The sequence below is a fragment of the Sus scrofa genome, chromosome 8 (assembly GCF_054392235.1).
Source record: "Sus scrofa isolate SSC_HxYL_T2T_F1_AM1 chromosome 8, Sscrofa_HxYL_maternal_Yorkshire_Landrace_v2.0, whole genome shotgun sequence".
In the NCBI taxonomy this organism is placed as follows: domain Eukaryota; kingdom Metazoa; phylum Chordata; class Mammalia; order Artiodactyla; family Suidae; genus Sus; species Sus scrofa.
This window is the reverse complement of record NC_139390.1, coordinates 112,101,193-112,122,301: the sequence shown is the minus strand read 5'-3', so window position 1 is coordinate 112,122,301 and position 21,109 is coordinate 112,101,193. Positions and strand designations below refer to the sequence as shown.

The 21,109-nt window shown below is 33.4% G+C and overlaps 3 long non-coding RNA genes across 4 annotated transcripts in view; 1 reads left to right on the top strand and 2 right to left on the bottom strand.

Moving 5' to 3' along the window:
• LOC146400985 (uncharacterized) overlaps positions 1-19,759 on the top strand; it is a 96,204-nt gene extending 76,445 nt beyond the window's left edge. The window contains exons 2-3 of one of the 2 annotated variants that reach the window (XR_014813136.1): positions 6,004-6,103; positions 16,917-19,637. This is a non-coding gene — a long non-coding RNA (uncharacterized LOC146400985). Of the gene's footprint in view, positions 1-6,003; positions 6,104-16,916 lie in introns of both variants that reach the window. The other variant, XR_014813135.1, reaches the window with a different exon arrangement.
• The window catches only part of LOC110262168 (uncharacterized), a 403,069-nt gene that overhangs the window by 301,455 nt on the left and 80,505 nt on the right, over positions 1-21,109 (bottom strand). The gene's annotated exons all lie outside the window — the stretch shown is intronic.
• Positions 1-21,109, bottom strand: part of LOC146400984 (uncharacterized) — an 81,069-nt gene that overhangs the window by 28,138 nt on the left and 31,822 nt on the right. The window lies entirely within an intron of this gene.

Genomic DNA, 21,109 nt, shown 5'->3' with positions numbered 1-21,109 from the left:
CACATTAACAAAAGGAAAGGTATTTGGCAAAATCTAAAATCCATTCATGATTAAGAACTCTCATCAAAGTGAGTATAGAGGCAACATATCTCAATGTAATAAAGACCATTCATGACAAACTCACAGCCAATATCAGAGTTAATTTATGGTGAAAAGATGAAAGCCTTCCTGCTAAATTCAAGAAGACAAAGATGCCCATTCTCAACACTTCTATTTAACATGGTACTGAAAGTCCTAAGAACAGCAATCACACAAGAAAAAGAATTAAAAGCTATCCAAATTAGAATGGAAAAGGTAAAATTGTTACCATTGGCAGATGACATGGTACTCTATATAGAGAATCCTCAGGTCTCCCAACATTATTATAACTAAAAAATGAATTCAGCAAGGTTACAGGGTACAAGATTGAGATATAGAAATCTGTTGTATTTTTATATACTAATAATCAAATATCAGAAAGATAATATTAAAAAAAATCTGCTTAAAATCACAACAAAAAATAAAGTATCTAGGAACAAACTTAACCAAGGTAGTGAATGGTTCTTCTGAAAACTATAAACCATTGGATGAAGGAAAATGAATATGCTTCAAAGAAATGGAAAACTATCCTATGTTCTTGGATTGGAAGAATCAACATTGTTAGATAGGCCATACTACACAAAACAATCTATAGATTTAATCCCTAAAAAATATCCATTACATTTTTCACAGAACTAAAACAATAATCCTAAAATTTATATGTAACTGCATAAGACCCCAGATTGTCAAATCAATCTTGAGAGAAAGAGAAAAAAGCTGGAGGTATAACCCTCATAGTCTTTGGACTATACTACAAAGATATAGTAATCAGAAGGGCAGGCTACTAAACAACAAAGAAGGCAAGATATAGAAAAGAAAAAGTGTCTTCAACAACTGGTGCCACATGTGAAACAATGAGATTAGTACATTCCCTCACAATACATACAAAAATAAATTCAAAATATTTTAAAGGCTTAAGTGTAAGACATGACACCATAAAATTCCTAGAAGAGAACATGGGAAGAAAACTCTTTAACATAAATCATAGCAATATTTTCTTGGATCAAGTCCCCAAGGCATAAGAAATAAAGGCAAAAATAAACAAATGTGAATTAATTAAACTTAATTTTTTTTATACAGTAAAGGAAAACACTGACAAAATTTAAAGACAACATGTGGAATGGGAAAAAAAAATCTGCAAACAATGCAACCAAATAGGATTAATATCCAAAATATACAAACAGCTGATACAACTGAATATCAATGTAACAATTCAGTAAAAAAACAGCAGAATATTTCAATAGTTTTTTTTAAAGGAGACACACAAATGGCCAATAGGCACATGAAAATATGTTCAACACCACTAATTATAAAGAACTATAAATCAAAATGACAATGAGGTATCACCAGTCAGAATGACTATCATGAAAACATCTACAAATAGCAAGTATTAGAGAGGATGTGGAGAAAATAGAACTCTTGTACGCTGTTGGTAGGAATGTAAATTGTTACAGCCACTTTGAAAAATCATAAGGAGTTTACTCAAAAAAAAACTAAAGATAGAACTACCATATTATCCAGCTATTCTACTCCTGGGCATATATCCAGAAAAAAACAAAAATACTAATGTATCAAAAATATGCTCCCTCATGTTCATAACTGTAGTATTCAAAAGCCAAGTGCCCATCAACAGATGACTGGATTAATAACATGTGGTATATATATCCACAATGGATATTCCTCAGCCATAAAAAAGAGTGAACTACAGCCATTTGTAGCTATGTGTATGGACCTCAAGAACATTACACTTAGTGAAATAAGCCAGATAAAGAAAGACAAATACTATATCACTTATATGCGGAATCTAAAAACTAACACAAATGAATGTATGTGCAACATAATAATAGGCTCACAGATATAGAAAACAAACTAGTGGTTACCAAAGGAGAAAGGGTTGTGGGGCAGGGGCAAATTAAGGTTATGAGATTGACATATACAAACTCATATATATAAAATAGGTAAGCCACAAGGATATACCTGTATAGCACTGAAAATTATGCCCATTATCTTGTAATAATTTATAATGTAATATAATCTGCAAAACACTGAATCATTATGCTACACTGAAACTAACATAATAATCTGAAACTAAAACAATATTGTTAATGAACTATATTTTAATTTTTAAAATAAATACATAAATAAAAAAGGAGATGAAATTTGAAAAAGAATAAGACAATTTCTCAAAGTAATATAGTTGTAATATAGTTCTATCAAGAATTCAAGATTTTGGAGTTCCCGTCTTGGCGCAGTGGTTAACAAATCCGACTAGGAACCATGAGTTTGCAGGTTCGATCCTTGCCCTTGCTCAGTGGGTTAACGATCAGGCGTTGCCGCGAGCTGTGGTGTAGGTCGCAGACGCAGCTCGGATCCTGCGTTGCTGTGGCTCTGGCGTAGGCTGGCAGCTACAGCTCCGATTAGACTCCTAGCCTGGGAATCTCCATATGCTGCGGGAGCGGCCCAGGAAATGGCAAAAAGACAAAAAAAAAAAAAAAAAAAAAGAATTCAAGATTTCTTTGTAGTTCTCATTGTGGCTCAGCAGAAACTAATATTACTAGCATCCATGAGGACCCAGGTTCAATCCCTGTCCTCACTCAGTGGGTTAAGGATCCGGTATTGCTGTGAGCTGTGGTGTAGGCCAGCAGCTACAGCTCCGATTCGACCCCTAGTCTGGGAACTTCCATATGCCGCAGGTGAGGCCCTAAAAACATAAAAAAAAAAAAAAAAAAAAAAGAAGAAGAATTCAAGATTTCCTAAAGTGGGAGAATTATCATTGTATGTAAATCATGCCTCAGTAAGCCTGATTTCACCAAAAATGAGCACTATGTTATGAGCATACATATACTTAAAAAAATATTAGAGAAAACTTTCAGACATAAATGAGTAGGCTAAGTAATATGTTTAACATTTTGATATTTTCATACGTATTATTCTCACAAAAAATCAGTGATGTGTGGAGAGAAAACAAGATTATTTCACATTTTCATGTAAGGATGACTGAAATTCAGAAGGATTAAAACTCTTGCCTTGCATAATACAGACAACCCTAAACGCTGGTCTTTTAAAACTAGTTCAGGGCACTTTCCAATCACGTCTTCTGTCCCCTCTCCCACTTCCCACATTTCCTGTACATACTGGCAAAATATAGCAAAATGATCCATTTCTAAAAACTGATAAATCACACAAATTGAACTATATAGACCAGACATATCGACCTACAAACCTTCTAATTGTTCACTTTTAATTCATAAAAATGAGCATAACAATATCTCCCTCATAGGGATTTGTCTGATGAGGGATAAATAAGATTATTTAATGCTACACCTTGGCAACGACTATCACATGGCAGACCTTCAAGAAACATGAGCTCCATTCTCATGTACTTGTTGTATCCTTACATCAGTCTACACCCATGTTTCTCAGTCAGGCTATCCCTATAGGTAGGAGATGGAATATCAGATGATGTACAGTGACCCTATTGGGAAAATGACCCTTCTGAGAGGTTCAATTTTACTCACATTTTGGAGGGATATTAACATAAGTGATTTGTAATTTTCCATTTGTTAAAATATATTTGGACAAATGAGGAAATAAATAATAAAGCTCATGTAAATTTTTAGAATTTTATCCTTATAGGTTACTTTGGGCATGTTAGGTTTGCTGAGGGAGGAACACGCAAGGCCAAGGTAGTAAAGCAAGAGAGATTTATTAAGGCATCCAAAGCAGATGGCCTGAGTACAAGATGGTGCCAGCCAGGACTTCAAGGAGATGCTAGGCTTATAAAGAATTCATGGGGGGAATTTGTGGTGGGAGCTTATGGCCGGAACTTATGGTAGGAAGGATAAAGCAGGGAAGGTTATGCAATTCAGGGGAGGCATAGGGAGTTGAGTCCCACCACGCAAGGCAGTTAATCTTTATATGTGGTTAATCTAGGCAGGCAGTTGTTTCTCACAGGCCATTGTTTCTCAATGCCCGACTGGAACAGCCACATTCGGCGGTGGGGGGGGGGTTCCTACCACCATCCCCCAGGAACTGATCAGGGCAGTGCCTGTTTTTGCCACAATTGGCATTTTGGTGGAAAGGTGTGAGAAGCAAGCAGGTGGAAAAAGTTTAAAACATATGTACCCACTTTGGGGAAACTTTTTAGCAATACATACTAAAACAGCATATGCCTCATAGCTATTCCATTCCTAGCAGAAATGTGCACTAAAAAAATGCAATCAAATGTTTACAGCAATACTCTTTGCTACATCTCCAAACTTGAAATTATTCAAAGTGCCCACAAGAACAGAACTGATAAATTGTGGTTTTGATAGAATTTGCCCCAGAATGATAGAACTCCAGTTTCCTAGGCCCCCACCCTGCCATAGCAAAGCATGGAAATGGTGGGCGTTTTACAAATTAAAGTAAAAATACCTTTTCAGAGAGAGAGAGAGTTCATGCACAGGTAAAAAAGAGGGCCCACCTTGTTTTACAATTGTTGTTATATCCCCACGCCCTGACCCAAGTGGGGACCCAATTTCTCCTGCCCTGGCCCCCTTATGCTATGTGTAAGGGCTGAGTGTTTTTTGATCTGTATATATGGCATATTTGATCTTCTGATTTGTTTCAGCAGGATACCTTATTTGGACGGGGAACAGATTATATAGAGGCAAGGTGAGGAATGGGCCCTCACCTCCCTAGTAGGGAATGAGCAACCGAGATTGCTCAAAGTGAGAGAAGGGACATTACAATGAGACAGGCTTCTGGGTTTAATCTCTTGAAGGGGATTTGAAGCCTATAACCGTTTTGCACAATACACAGAAATGAGAACCACTGACCTAAAATTCTAAGTAGTCCAGGAACAAACCTCACAAACATAACATTAAATGGCACTGGCCAGAACAAGTGTACATAGAGTATGACAATGTATAAATATCACAGACAAGCAAAACTAATCTACACCAATAGAATTCAGGGTAAAGTTAGTGTTGGGGAGGGGAAGTAATCTGAAGAGGAAACACAACGTGGTGCTGGTAGGCATTGATAATTTCTGTTTCTTGATCATTGCTAGCCACATGGGCTTGGAAAAATTCCTTGAATTGCATTTATAATAAGTGCACTTTTCCATATGTATATTATAGTTTAACAAAGTGTTTTGTTTTGTTTTGTTTTTATTGCAGGGAAATACAAAGGACCTACCATAAAATTTCACAGATTATTTTCCCATTATGTTTAGAGATTGTCCCTGAAGGTATTCCTGGTTTTTACTGAGATGGATAAACAACTTTATTATAATGGGAATTTCTAAGACTAAAAATATGGATTTTTACTATCAGATTCTAAATTTCTACACTAAAACTATAAATGCATTTTAAATGATTTTGAAATATCTGTAGAAAAACTAAAACTTTTATGCTAATTTAACAGGTTTTTGATGTTTATTTTTAAAAAGGAAACACATTATATACTTACCTCAGTGATAAATAATTTTACAAAAACAGATATATTTAATACATTTATAAAAAATGTATTTTAAGAACTCTGCATTATGCCTATTTGTTTATATGCCATCTTTTCCCACCACACTAGAAAGTGCTTACAGGCAGGAGCTCTGTTTCATTTATTTAGCTGTTTCCACCATCTATCACTGTTGGTAGGATATGGTAAATTCCTGATGCATGTTTCTAAATCAAAGAATAATATGGTAATAAATGAGTTAAGATGCGAGGAAGATAATAATCTGTTGTCTTATCTTCCTTTAATCACATCCTTGTCCATCTTTCCCAATTGACATGCCATGAGAATATTTTAACATCACTATAGAGCAGGTCTCAAAGTGAGGAACTAAGGTCTTTTGCCAACACCCAATACCAGCTGGACAGCTATGTGAGGGAACCACAGTGGAGTATACTGTATATTCATAATTCTCAGTCTATATTTCAGATGAACACATCCTGGCCAATACGCTGACTGAAACCACATGAGAGATCCTACCTAGAACCACCTAGGCAAGCCACACTGGAATTCCTGACTTAGAAAAAAAGTAAGATAATAACCATTTTTGTTCTAAAACACTGTCTAAGGTAATGTGTTCCACACCAAAATATAGTAAGTATATCAAATTTCTTGATTATGAATAACTGCTATAAAAATGAGTCTTTGTGTGGACATATGTTTTCATTTCTCAGGTAATATTGAGGAGTCAGATCTCTGGGTTGTACTGTTTATGTACATTGCTGTACCATATTGCATTTCCACCAGCAACATGAAAAATCCAAGGACCTTGCAACTTTTCAGCTCTTGGTATTTTCAGCTGTTGTTGTTTGTGCTCTTTGTTTGAGCTTTTCTAATGCATGTTTAATGGTATTTCATTGTAGTTTAATGTGTACTTCCCCAATGATTAATAATGGTGAGAATCTTTTTTATGTGCTTATTTTCACACCAATTTTTGTCTTTGGTTCAATGTCTATACAAGTCCTTTGATGATTTTTTTTAATTGGGTTAATTTCTTTGTAATTATTGAGTTTTGAGAATTCTTGTTATATTGTTACAATCTTGTTACAATCTTATTGTAAACATGTTTACAAATATTTTCTCCCAGCCTCTAGGTGGTCTTTTCATTTTATTAAATGTTTCTGAAAAGAAGTTTTTAATTTTGATGCAGTAAAATTTCTCATTTTTTCTTTCACAATTCATTTTGTATCCTAAGAAAACTTTGTCTAAAACAAGGAATTTCTTTTGTTTTCATCTAGAAATTTTAAAGTTATAGGTCTTACTTTGAGGTCCATGATCACTTACATATAAATTCTAAAATCAGGCTGCTTGGATTTTGATTGGAGTTGTTGTATCTCAACAGATAAATTTGCAATGACAAAATCTTAATAATATTATCTTGATCTATAAATATTGTACATCTCCTCGTTCATTTAGTTCTTCTTAAGTTTTTCTTAGAAATGTTTTATGGTTTTTAATGTACGAGTCTGACATATATACTGTTAAAGTATTTCATGATTCTAATGCTATTATAAATTTTTCTTTCAATTTCCACTTATTTTAGTATTTAAAATAGTTTTTTGTTTTTTGGTGTTTTTTTTTGTCTTTTTGCTATTTCTTTGGGCCGGAGGTTCCCACAGCTCACGGCAACGCCGGATCATTAATCCACTGAGCAAGGGCAGGGACCAAACCCGCAGCCTCATGGTTCCTAGTCAGATTTGTTAACCACTGTGCCGCCAAGACGGGAACTCCAAGATAGATTATTTTTAATATATTAACGTTACATACGGAGCTGGGTTAAACCCCCTTTCATTTCCATAGATTTTTTTCTTGCCTTATTATAATGCCTAGACCCATCACTACAACTGATTAGTGAACAAAGTTAGGAAACTATTAAATATAATGTTGTTGCCTGTGGGTTATTTTAAATGTCCATTAACAGATTAAAGAAGTTTTACATACATAAATTTGACAATTTAAATGGACTGGGCCAATTCCCAGAAAATCATACTCTGTGAAATCTCACCAAGGTAAAATACATAACCTGAACAGCACTATCACTGTTAAAGCAATTAAACTCAAAATCAAAATCTTCCCCCAAAAGTCTCCAGGCTATACTAGCTTCAATGGAGAATTTCATCAAACAATAAAGAGTAACTATGACCAATTCTAAACTATCTCTTCCTAAAAATAAAAGACAAGGAACAATTTTCCATTCATTTTATGAGATACGTATTTCCCTAGTACCAAATAAAAGACAAAAGACAGTACAAAAAAGGAGAAAAAAAAAAAACAAAAAAAAAAAACTATAGAACAGCAGACATAAAACTCCTCAAAAAATACTATAAAATAAAATATAGCAAAAATTAGTTTTTCTCCTGGGAACGCAAGGCTAGTGATATATCCAAAAATTATGTTACATAATCCATTATACTAACAACATAAAGATAAACCAAATGATCATATAAAATAATACACAAAAAAGCAATTTCTAAAATTAATACCTACTCATATCATTCAGTGAACTATAAATTAAAGGGAAATTTCTGAACCTGAAATTTCCAAAAACTACATGTAACATTTGCAAAAAAAATGGATTCAAAACTTATATCACAACCAAAATAAATTTCAAACTAACCAGAAATTAAATGAAAAAGAAACATATATACATGTATTAGAACAAAACAAAGGTAAATACATTATTATGCTAAATTCAGAAACACTGACAAGATTAATAAATGACTTTTTTACAAAGTTGTTGCAAGACACATCATAACTAGTTTAAAATACAAATGACAATCTAGAAAACAATATCTCCTTAAACATATCATAAAAGAAATGTAAATGAAAATGGTATTCTGATGGCATTCCTTGCCTCAGAGTGGTAAAAATTTAAATAATTGACAATTCACCATGTTGGTAAGGCAAACAATACATTGGAAGGGAATTTGGCAAGACCTAAAATGACATTTACATTTGAACTAGCAATTTGACTTCTCAAATCCTTCTAGGAATCCTTCTAGAAATCACATTCATTTCCAAGTGCATGGATTTCATCACTGACAGCAAAATATTAGAAACAAGCAAAATGCCCAACAATAAAAGAAATAAATTATGGTACATGTATATAAAAAGTACTATGTCACCAGAAAAAGGATGAATAATGTCTCTATAAACTGATATGGAGTGATTACCCAGTATTAAGTGAATTAAAGCAATGATCTTTAAAATACTTTAACAAAAAAATAAGCAAATAACAACTGGATAGAGCAAAAGTCATAAACTCTTAATCATTTTATCATCTCTATTTCCATAATTATTCTTGTTTCATGAAATATTTTTGATATCTCTCATGCTAAAAATAATTAAAATCTTAAAATCTAGGAATTTAAAAATAATACAATAGTTTTATTTACTCTGAGAGTCTTCATTTATGTAAGATTAGATCTACATACAGTTTGAATCAAAGGAATCATAAATTTTTAGCTACCCATTTTTCTTTCCCTAAGTTTTCCCACAGGGAAAAGAAACAATTGAAAGATATATATTTTGATGCCTAATCAGGGTTATACTTTTCTCAATATGGATGGAAGAGTATTATTGAAAAAGCAGATTTTTATCATCCTTTCACTCATGAGACTCTCTGAAGACCACTAGGTATTATTGTTCAGCAAAAACAAAGGACTGAGTGTAGCCATGCTAAAGAATGACAGTATTTGCTGACCATGAAATGTACTTTCTATTAGTGCTATTAACCAAGCATTAGAAGACATTCTGGGAGTTCCCACTGTGGCGCAATGGAATTGGCTGTGTCTCTGCAGCGCCAGGACACAAGTTCAATCCCTGGCCAGACACAGTGGGTTAAGGGATCAGGCATTGCCACAGCTAGGGTGTAAGTCGCAGCTGTAGCTTGGATGTGATTCCTGGGCCAGGAACTCCGTATGCTGTGGGAGTGGCCAAAAAAAAAAAAAAAAAAAAAGACACTCTGCTCCTCAGCTCTCTTTAGGGGAAAAAAAAAAAATCAATAACTGCTTTTTGGTAAAAGACATCTGATTTAAAAAGCATGGAAAGATAATGGGACTTCCCAAATTTTTATCTCTCTGTGGAAAAGAAAATGTAAATGTTTAACACCAAACACTGGGGAAAAGATCTAAGAAAAAAAAAAAAAAAAAAAAAACAGCAGACCCCAACTTCAAGTTAAGTAAAACCCAGGACTTTGGTGCATTTTTGTAAATATGAAGTGTAATACTTAGAACTTAGACACTGAGAAAAATGGAAAAATAATCTTGAAACTCGCTGTTTAAAAAGGAAAAGCCAGAGTTCCTGTCGTGGCTCAGTGGTTAATGAATCCAACTAGGAACCATGAAGTGGCGGGTTCAATCCCTGGCCTTGTGCAGTGGGTTAAGGATCCGGCATTGCCATGAGCTGTGGTGTAGGTTGCAGACGCAGCTTGGATCCCACATTGCTGTGGCTCTGGCATAGGCTGGCAGCTACAGCTCCAATTCAACCCCTAGCCTGGGAACCTCCATATGCCTCGGAAGTGGCCCAAGAAATGGCAAAAAGGGGAAAAAAAAAAAAAAAAAAAGGAAAAGTCCTCTGAAGCTTTGAAAATTTGAGTTTATTTTTCCACAAAAGGGGGTATTCAAATATTTTCCTTGCACTGAAATCACGTTGCATGGCTGCTCTCAACCAGTTCCTGACAGATTTCCTTCATTTCCCCTCCATTTTTAAATATGTTCTGTAATATTTAAACTTTTACTTATCTTGCTTCATCCTACAAAAGCTGTGATTCTACTGGACCGGAGGGTCTATGAAGGCAAGTACTCCACAAGTCCTTTTTAGTTTATTAGAAACAACAACCACTAGAGATTTGATGACTTTGCTTGTATTTCTAAAATGGAGAAATGTCCCAACCTTACGTCCTCCCACCTTGAGCCTGTCCCTACCTTGCCTTCCTCATCGGCCTCACCATGGACTCATGTTCATCACCCCCTGGACTTCTGTTTAGTTGGCTGTCTATACTGTTAGATTATAAAACTCTTAAGGACAGGCACTCTGTCTTATTTTTTCATTATTTATATCAACCACAAGGTACTTAATAAATCTTTTAAATACATAAAGACATGAATGACTGGAACCTTAAATAAATGGCTGATAGAAAAGTCCCCCTACCTCCACAGGGCTTGCAGTCTCTCTTCCTAATTGTTCCTGCCCTCAGAGAGCTGCAGAGCATGCTGTGGATAGGACCCACCCATGACCCCTGTCCTTTCCCCTTCCACCATTCAGGGCAGGCCAGAGTTCGAAGGACTTGTGGAAACAGAAAGGGGACATATTTGTTCCCAAAACTTCTGCTTAAGCTCTGCCCCTAGCACAGCTAGTGGTTGTTATTGGCAGTTCACTTTTGTTGTATTCCTTATCTGCTATTCTTTCCCATCTAACTCAAAAAGGATTTTTTTTTTTTTTTTTTTTTTTGCGGTGAAATGGAGTTGAATACTACTGCCTGTCAGTAAAAACTGTTTGTGAAGCCCACAAAATTTGAGGCAGCATTCAAAAAATAATAGGCAGCCTGAAAAGCTATAAACTCCATCAAAAAAGCAATTCAGGCGCTAACTATAATAGGAATAATTAACATTTATTGAGCACTTAATATGTGCCAGATACTTTGCTAGGCAGTTTACATTTACTCCTCTAAGCAATTTTTTGAGATAAGTATTATTACATTTACAGATGAGGATACAATCACATAGATAACACTTAAAATAGGTTTATCTGACATCAAAATACTCTACATGAAGCTGGAAGCCCAAATCATGGAAAATAGGCACTACTTTGCCCAAATATAACTATGGAATCATTTTGATTCTAAGACATTCATGAAAAAAGAGTGATGAAATGGATTTGAAGTTAAATATTTCTATACCACTGGAGTAGGACTGTGAGGTCCAGACTATAGCCCTTGGAACCAATACAGTGATCATATCCTTTAAAAAAGTACAATCCGGAGTTCCTGATGTGGCACAGTGAGTTAAGCATCCAGCACTGACACAGCTGTGGCAAAGGCCTCAGCTGCAGCTTGGATTTGATCCCTGGCCCAGGAACTTCCCTATGCTGTGGGTGTGGCCAAAAAAACAAAATGAAAAACCCTAAAACCCCATGACCCATGAAAGCAGCTGAAAAAAGTCTAGTGCTATTCTCTGTGGTACACAGTTATTTCCTAGATTTATTACCAATAATTCCAGCCATATATTTCTATAGAATAATACCCTTCATTATCAGTCATCACTATTTTACTGATTATTATAATTAACATTAAATCCAAAAATTCTTTCACTTCTTCAGTGTTACATACTTGAAAGCCTAAGATACTTAACTAGAAATGTTCCAGTATGTTCCAATAATCTAATTCGACCCACTGCCATAATATTATGATATCAACATATAAGTGTCTGTTTATTAAGGCAAGTCTTAAGCTCCAAAAAGAAAAACAACAACAAAAACTGAAAGACCTATGTCATCACTTTTTATATTTTCAACTGATATGAATGCCAGGCTTATTGATGTCCATAATGCTATTTTGCTATGATTCTTCCAGATGTTCTTGATCAATTTTAAGAAAGCTAAGCCCCTCTCCTCCTCCTAACATCTTCATTACTTTGTGAGTCAGTATCTTTTCTTTAAATTTCTCCTCCCACCTCCTCTCTGCCATCTTTCCTGACCATTCTTTAAGTTCTTTTAAAACAGCATAGAAAATCACATTTCTCTTCCAATATCTTCCAATATTTTGTCCTAAGTGTGAATGAAAAACAACTGCCTTTTTATATTGTCATGATTTACATTTCTTAATTAAGTGATAGATCCCAGTGGCAGTGGAAATGGGACCTTTGGGGAGGGCAGGAGGAAACATTTTGATCTGAAAGTACCAAGTGGAAATAAACATAATGATGGCAGTAAAACTACACTGCTGACTTGGGAGGGATTAGAAGAGCCATAAAGTTCATGGAACAGTGTTTGGCACGTAATGTCACCAATAAATATTTCATATTCATCATACACGTAGCTATAACAAGGCACTGAGTGGAGTTATTACAAATATTCAACGAGATATTTTTCTTCATTCCTAACAGTTATCAAAATATTTTATTACAGTCCCAAATTGATCCAAGAGAAATATAAATAAGTATTCATTAATTTATTTTGCAATCAAAAGGAGAATTAAAGGACATCAGATTGAGGTAAGCCCATAAATCACCCACATACATCCTAATTATGGGAGTAGAAATTAATTACTATTGACCACTAAGTATATTTAAGTATACAAAATTAGAGTAAAATAGATTATAAGTAATGACCATATAAAGAGATCTTAGGTTAATTTATCATTTTATTCATGTAATAAACTGTGTGATAAGTTTAGCACATTTTCAGAGCTTATATACATGTCTCATTAGTTTCACTTAAAGGCAGAAAATTCACTACTAGGTGAATAGAACTTCAATATGCATCGATGTTAAACTTTAAATTTATTTTCTATAGAAGCCACAAAATGCCCTTGAATGCATCAACTCCTTTAAAATTAAGAGCTCTATCATAAAATTCTAGTGACCAAAATGCTATTTTAAAAAAGTTCAGAAAACATGTGCTTCTGTGTGATTTATAATCTTAAGAAGAATTTAAAATAACTCCAAAGTTATTTTGTCCATTGTTTCATAAAAACTAAAACTTCAATGTCACAATATACAAAGGAGTAATGTTTTTAAACAGTATAACCAATAAGGATTTTTTGTTTCCAGCAATTTCAGTAGTAGAATAAATCCATCTTTTTAAGATGCAACTTTAATTTTTTTTCTTAAATTTGCCAATGAGGATATTTTCATTTGTTAGTAATAACCCTTCATTGGCCTTCTAGATATTATCTCTGCATTTTGATGTAGTATATTAATATCATCTTGATGTACATTGTGGTTTAACTAGGTATTGTTAAAGGTGACCTTCTGATTTGATTGTTTAGCTGACTTTGGTACTAATAAGATAAAGAATGAGGTGTCTAATGAACCTTGTATATGGAAATAATGATAGATGGCTTATTTGGAATTCTACAGACATGGCACAGCCAACCCTGCTGAGGAGTCTTTGGAACCTAACTAATTTTAGAGAGAGGTTTTATTGATTACACAGAGACAGGGCACATTTTAATCATTTTTACAGCACTGTACTGCCTGAGGTACCAAAATCCATTAAACAAGGATTATAAACTTTGTTTTAAACTGGATCCTAAATTGTTTCTTGATGTATAGTCAACAACAGCTTTGTAAGATCAATCACAGTTACTAAGGCATATTAAAATCAACTTGTTTAATTTTAATTGCTCATATGCCTGACCCTCTGAGGTACAGCTGTTCATGAAGCTAAATTACTTTTCTCCCAGAAAGGAGTTTCATTTGAGTTTACAACTGCAATAATTTCTTTCCTAAGGCCACCAACACACTATATGTTTTACACTTCTATTTTTAATTTACTCTTCCTATCCTTACAAATGTACTGAAAATGATGCCTCAGTATGATGTTTTTGGTCATTCTCTACACCTTTTAATCTTTCCAGGGAAGGGACATTCCCTAGAAAATTATGTGAGCTGAGTGTAAAAAGATATTGTGTTACTACACACAGGCAGATATGTGAATATTTCATGTGGATGTATTCTTACGGAATCTTAAGTTTAACTAGAGTAACTTACACCTGGGAGCAAAAATATTTAGTTTGCTTAATGGCATGTAAATTGTCTTATTTTAAATGGGTACTTTTATGTATTTGATATATTACATAAATATATATGTATACCTTAAATATTTATTAAAATGCAAAATATTATAAATCAATACCCATATTCTATGATATATGAGAGAAAGGAGAGAAAATAAACACATGAACATAACTTGTCTGGGGACAGAGTAGCTTCAACAATCAGAAGACCTGGATTTAAGATTTAGTTTCCCACTAAATAATTATGTGACCAGCAAGACAATTAATATTTTAGCCTCCATTTCTACATCTATAAAATGAAATTAAAAATAAACAAAATAAAGGAAGGGAAATTTGAATATCATTATGGCAATACATCTGACAATGTTTTGGAAATTTAAATGTCCGTTATTACTGTACATATATATACATATATACACTTATGCTCATATGTATGATCTACTGAATTTGTCAAAAGTTCAACAAATATACAAATAACTGTAATGAGGGAAAAGGTAAAAGAAAAGGATGCATTATGGGGGAGATTAATCTAATTTTTAAACTATATATTTTATCCTAAAATGAACTCAATATATTTTCAAAGTTGTAGGTTCAAAATAACTAAGCCAACACTTACAATTTAAGTCTTGCTAGGGTAATAGTGAGCTAAACACTAAAACTGCATTATTACAATTTATATCCATTACATGTGTATATAGTCAAACTTTAATTAACTTAATTGTTCTTTAACTCTCTAGCTTCAACACAAAAAATTATTTAAAAATTGACTCCAATGTTTTGAATTGCAAATGAGGTTGGTGACATACCCTTTAAACATAAATTAAGTGGGAAAATTACTAGCATTATCATATTTAGTAATATGTATAGAACCTCATTTCTTGAATATCAAAATGTGCTCACTTATGCATCAATTATAATTATGAGTTACTGATTATTCTCATCAAACTATTTAGTATGCAAGAAGGCAATGTCAATGTCAGATTCAAGTTTTTGCTTTTTATCAGTCTTCACATATACTGTAAATTAATATCAGTAAACATTTTTACAATTTCTTAGGAAAAGAAATAAGTTTAGCCTGACGTGGTGTTATCACTTAGTGTTTGCTAACTGATAACACCACGTTATCAGTTAACCATCCACCTCAAACCACATCATGTATTACACAAATATAACACATTATTTTTCATAGTACTTATGGTTGATTGAGTAATTCTTTGGGTCAGAACCAGCTAAGCTGAACCTGGACATAGATATCCACTTACATGTCTGGGGTCTCAACTGGAATGGCTGATGACTCTCTAACTAGTAGTTCATCCAGCAATAGGCTAGCTGAGTCCACTTTACATGATGGAAGAAGTATTTACAGAAATGAGAGTGGACAATTCATCAAAGTGTAAGAATTTTTCAAACTTCTATTTATAGTAACTTTTCTATTATCCCATTTAGCAAGTCACATGACCATGAGCAATCAGTGTGGGAGGAAACTACCAAAGGATGTGGGTATAGGAAGGCATGAATAAATTGAGGTCCAGTATGACAGGGTCTGTCACACAAAGCAGAATGTACTGCTCTTATAATGTTTTACATATTCACATGTAATAAAAAATGCCTGTGTCCTCTGCCCAGATCCCTTTTATCAGCTCAGCATCTTTATTCCCTGCTAAAAGCATGGGCTTTTAGTAATGCCTGCTAAAATCTTGGGCTTTTGATTAGTTGATCTGAATTTTTCACTTTTTAAATTATCTGCAACCAAAAGAATTCTGGCTATTACACTGTTATTTCTGCAGTCCGTTGTTTTGTTTTGTTTTTTTGGCCATACCTCCAGTATACGGAAGTTCCCAGTGGATCCTTAACACATCACGCCAGGCTGGAGATGTAACCTGTGCTTTGCAGCCGCCCAAGCCCTTAACCCACGGCACCACGGCAAGCATTCCTGCAATTTTCTTTTATAGAACAACAAATACACACTAAAAGAATTCTAAGACAGGTTTATTTCTGCTATCCTTTCTTTATACAAAAATAGACAGATGCAGATTCTGACTTCTCTATTATTTCTTCTTCATTTATATAACAATAAGCAAATACTACAAGTCTATTATCTTAAGTGCTTACTAACAATTTTTAAAACTATAAATAAATACATAATAAATATATTATCTCATTTTATTTCTGTTTTTCATATAAATTAAGCCTATTCTTAAGGAGTACAGTGGGTCACATTTACTGTGTTTTGACAAATCAGGAAAGTAAGAACAAAATTCTTGCCAAGATGAAATGATGAAAAAAAATGTACAAAAGTACTAAGAATGTATTTTATTTTTAATATAATGATTAAGAAAAAAATTAATGCCTAATTTAAAATTAATGCCTATTAGAAATATAATAGCAGTGTCATAGGATTCTAGAAAGTTAAAAATAAAACTGAAATTTTAAGCATTAAAAAGACTTAAATATGCTTTTACAAAACAATATTTTATAATAAACCTCTGTAAAATTAAAGAAAATAGTATGGTACATGGATCTTTTTAACTCCTCAGGTATAAATGCAAAGAATGATATAGTAATAATGCAGTATATTACTTACCTTTTTTTTTTTCTTTTTTAGGTCTGAACCTATGATATGGAGATTCCCAGGATAGGGCTCTAATCAGAGCCACAGCGGCCAGCCTACACCACAGCCACAACCATGCCAGATCCAAGCCACATCTGTGATCTACACCACAGCTCATGGCAACACCAGGAATTGAACCCACAACCTCATGGTTCCTAGTCAGATTCATTTCTGCTGTGCCACAACAGTAACTCCAGTGTATTACTTATTTACATTTTGCTGTATAAAAACTCTCGCCTTTCCCTTTGAGACTCTTCCAGGCAGTATCAACTTTATAATACATACAGCTCACCTAATATATTACTCTTGCCATTTATTTATTCAATTTTAGATCTTCACAGATCTATCTCTTTATATATCTTGGCATTTTAATCTTAAATTTGAGGCTTAATTTGTCCATCATTATCTTGAAAACTCTTGTCACTTGAGACTACATTATTTCATTTTAAATAAATCAAGAACAAAATGAATATAAAAAAATTGCACACCACAACAAAGTGGGACTTATTCCAGGTATGCAAGACCAGGTCAACATTCAAAATTTAAATAATGTAAAAAGAGTAACAAAGAAAAAATACACAATCATATCAGTAGAGGCAGAAAAATCTTTATACAAAATATAACATTCACTCATGATAAATACCATCCCTGATTAGAAACTCACAGGTAACTAGAAATAGAAGGAAACTTCCTCAACTTGATTAAAAACAAACAAAAACACTGCAAGAAACTTACAGCTAACATCGTACTTACTAGTGAAAAACTAGAAGTTTTCACAGAAGATAAGGAACAAGTAAGGATAGCCCTCTTGTCACTCCTTTGTCAACATTGTACAAGAAATCCTAGCTAATACAATAAGAAAAGGAAATAGGGGATAGACAGATTGAGAAGGAAGAATTAAAACTGCGCTTGATCACAGGTGACAAGATCTTCCGCACAGAAAATCCTAAGCAAATGACAAAATGTCTTGGAACTAAAAAGTGATTATAGCAAGTTAGCAAGGTCAAAGATTAAAAACACAATCACTTTGCTATATACCAGCAATGAGGAAGTAGAATTTCAATGGAATACTCAGCCATAAAAAAAAAAAATAATGCCATTTGCAGCAACATGGATGGAACTAGAGATTCTCATACTGAGTGAAATAAGTCAGAAAGAGAAAGACAAATACCCTATGATATCACTTACATCTGGAATCTAATATACGGCACAAATGAACCTTTCCACTGAAAAGAAAATCATGGACTTGGAGAATAGACTTGAGCTTGCCAATGGGGAGGAGGAGTGAGTGGGATGGATTGGGATCTTGGGGTTAATAGATGCGAACTATTGCCTTTGGAATGAATAAGCAATGAGATCCTGCTGTATAGCACTGGGAACTATGTCTAGTCACTTCTGATGGAATATGATAATGTGAGAAAAAAGAATATATATATGTATGTATGACTGGGTCACCTTGCTGTACAGTAGAAAATTGACAGAACATTGTAAACCAGCTATAATAGAAAAAAATAAAAATCATTAAATAAATAAATATTAAGAAAATTTAAAAAAATGATTATAGCAAGTTAGCAAGGTCAAAGATTAAATATACAATCACTTTCCCATATACCAGCAATGAACAAGTAGAATTTGAAATTTAAAAACATAATACCATTTTGGTTAGCACCCAAAAAGTGAAATACTTAGGTACAAACAAAATATATACAAGATATTTACGAGGAAAATGACAAAATCTTGATGAAGTTAAAGAACTTAATAAGTGGAGATATTTTATGTCCATGGATTAGCAAGTCTCAATATTGCCAATATATAAGTTCTTCCCAATTTGATCTATATAGTCAATGTAATCCTAAAAATGGGATTTTTTTCCTTAATTTCCCTTTGTGATCTTTCATTGTTAATGTATAGAAATTCAAGAGATTTCTGGGTATGAATTTTGTATCATGCAACTTTACCAAATTCATTAATGAGCTCTAATAGTTTTCTAGTAGCATCTTTAAGATTTTCTATGTATAGTGTCATGTCATCTGCAAACAGGGACAGTTTTATTCCTTCTTTTCTAATTGAGATTCCTTTTCTTTTTCTCCTCTGATTGCTGTGGCTCGGTCTTTCAGAACTATGTTGAAAAGCAGTTGTGAGAATGGACATCCTTGTCTTGTTCCTAATCTTAGAAGATATGCTTTCATAATTGAGTATGATGTTAGTCTCAGGTTTGTCGTACATAACATTTATTACGTTGAGGTAAGTTGCCTCTATGCTCATTTCTGGAGGATTTTTATTATACATGGATGTTGAATTTTATCAGAATCTCTTTCTGTATCTACTGAGATGATCAAATATTTGTTATTCTTCAGTTTATTAATGTGCTGTATCACACTGGTTGATTTGCAGATATTAAAAAATCTCTGTGTTCCTGGGATAAATCCCACTTGATCATGGTTTATAACCTTTTTAATGCATTGTCAGATTGAGTTTGCTTGTATTTTGTTGAGTATTTTTGCATTCATGTTTGTCAGTAATATTGGCCTTTAATTTTTTTTGTTGTTTTATCATTGTCTGGTTTTAGTATCAGGATGATGGTGGCCTCATAGAATGAATTCAGAAGTGTTCCTTACTCTGTAATTTTTTAGAATAGCACAGGACAGGTGTTCTACTAATTAAACTTAAAAGCTTTTTTACAGCAAAGAAAACTATTAAAAAATGAAAATAAAACCTAAAGAATGGAGAAAATATTTGCAAATGATGCAACCAACAAGGGATTAATCTTCAAAATATACAAACAGCTCATACAGCTCAACATAAAAAATAACACCAAACAACCATTTCAAAAAAAATGGGCAGAAGATCTAAATAGACATATCTTCAAAGAAGACATGGATGGCCAAAAAACACATGAAAATATGCTCAACATCACTGATTATTAGAAAAATACAAATCCAAACTACAATGAAGTATCACCTCACACTCATCAAAATGGCCAAGTCTACAAACAATAAATTCTGGATAGGGTGTGGAGAAAAAGAAATATCCCTACACTATTGGTGGGAATGTAAATTGATATAGCCACTATGGGAAATAGTATGGAGGTTCCTTAAAAAACTAAAAATAGAACTACCATATGATCCTGGGCATATATCCAGAGAAAATCATAATTCAAAAAGATACACACACCCTCCGTGTTAACACACCACTATTTATAATAGCCAAGACAAAGAAGCAACCAGAATGCCATCAACAGATGAATGGATAAAGATGTGGATAGATAGGCAATGGAATATTACTCAGCCATGCAAAGGAATTGACGTCATTTGCAGCAACATGGATGGACCTAGAGATTATCATACTAAATGAATTAAGCCAGAGAAAATACAAATATATGAAATTGCTTATAATTGGAATTTAAAAAAAGATACAAATGAACTTATATACAGATGTAGAAAACAAATTTATGGTTACCAAAGGGGAATATAGGGGAAGCAGGAATAAATTAGGAGTTTTGAATTAACATATACACACTACTATATATATAAAATATATAACCAACAAGGATCTACCATATAGCACAGGGAATTATACTCAATATTTTGTAATAACCTGTAAGGGAAAAGAATCTGAAAAAATAAATATATATTATGTCTAACTGAATCACTTTGCTGTAGACCAAAAACCACCACAACATTTTAAAGGAACTATACTTCAATTTTTAAAAAATTCCAATCAAAATCCCAGCAAGTTATTTTATGAATATGAAGAAACAGATTCTAAAGTTGATACACAGAGGTAAAAACCCAGAATAGCCAGCACAATATTAAAAAAGAAGAACAACGTTTGAGTAATGATGCTACTTGATTTCAAGAGTTATGAAGTTACAGTAATCAAGTCAGTGTGCTATTGCTGAAAGAACAAATAGATCAATGGAGGAGAATAAAGAGCCTAGAAACAGACCCACCTACATATAGTCAACTAGTCTCTGATAAAGAAGCAAAGGCAATACAATGGAACAAATAGTCTTTTCAACAAATGGTGTTGGAACCATTTCCTCATGCCAGACATCCACATAAAAGAAAAAATGAATCTAGACAAAGATTATTCATACCTTTCACAAAAACTAACCCAAAATTGATTACAGATGTAAATGTAAAACACAAAACAATAAAACTCTTAGAAGATAACATAGAAGAAAA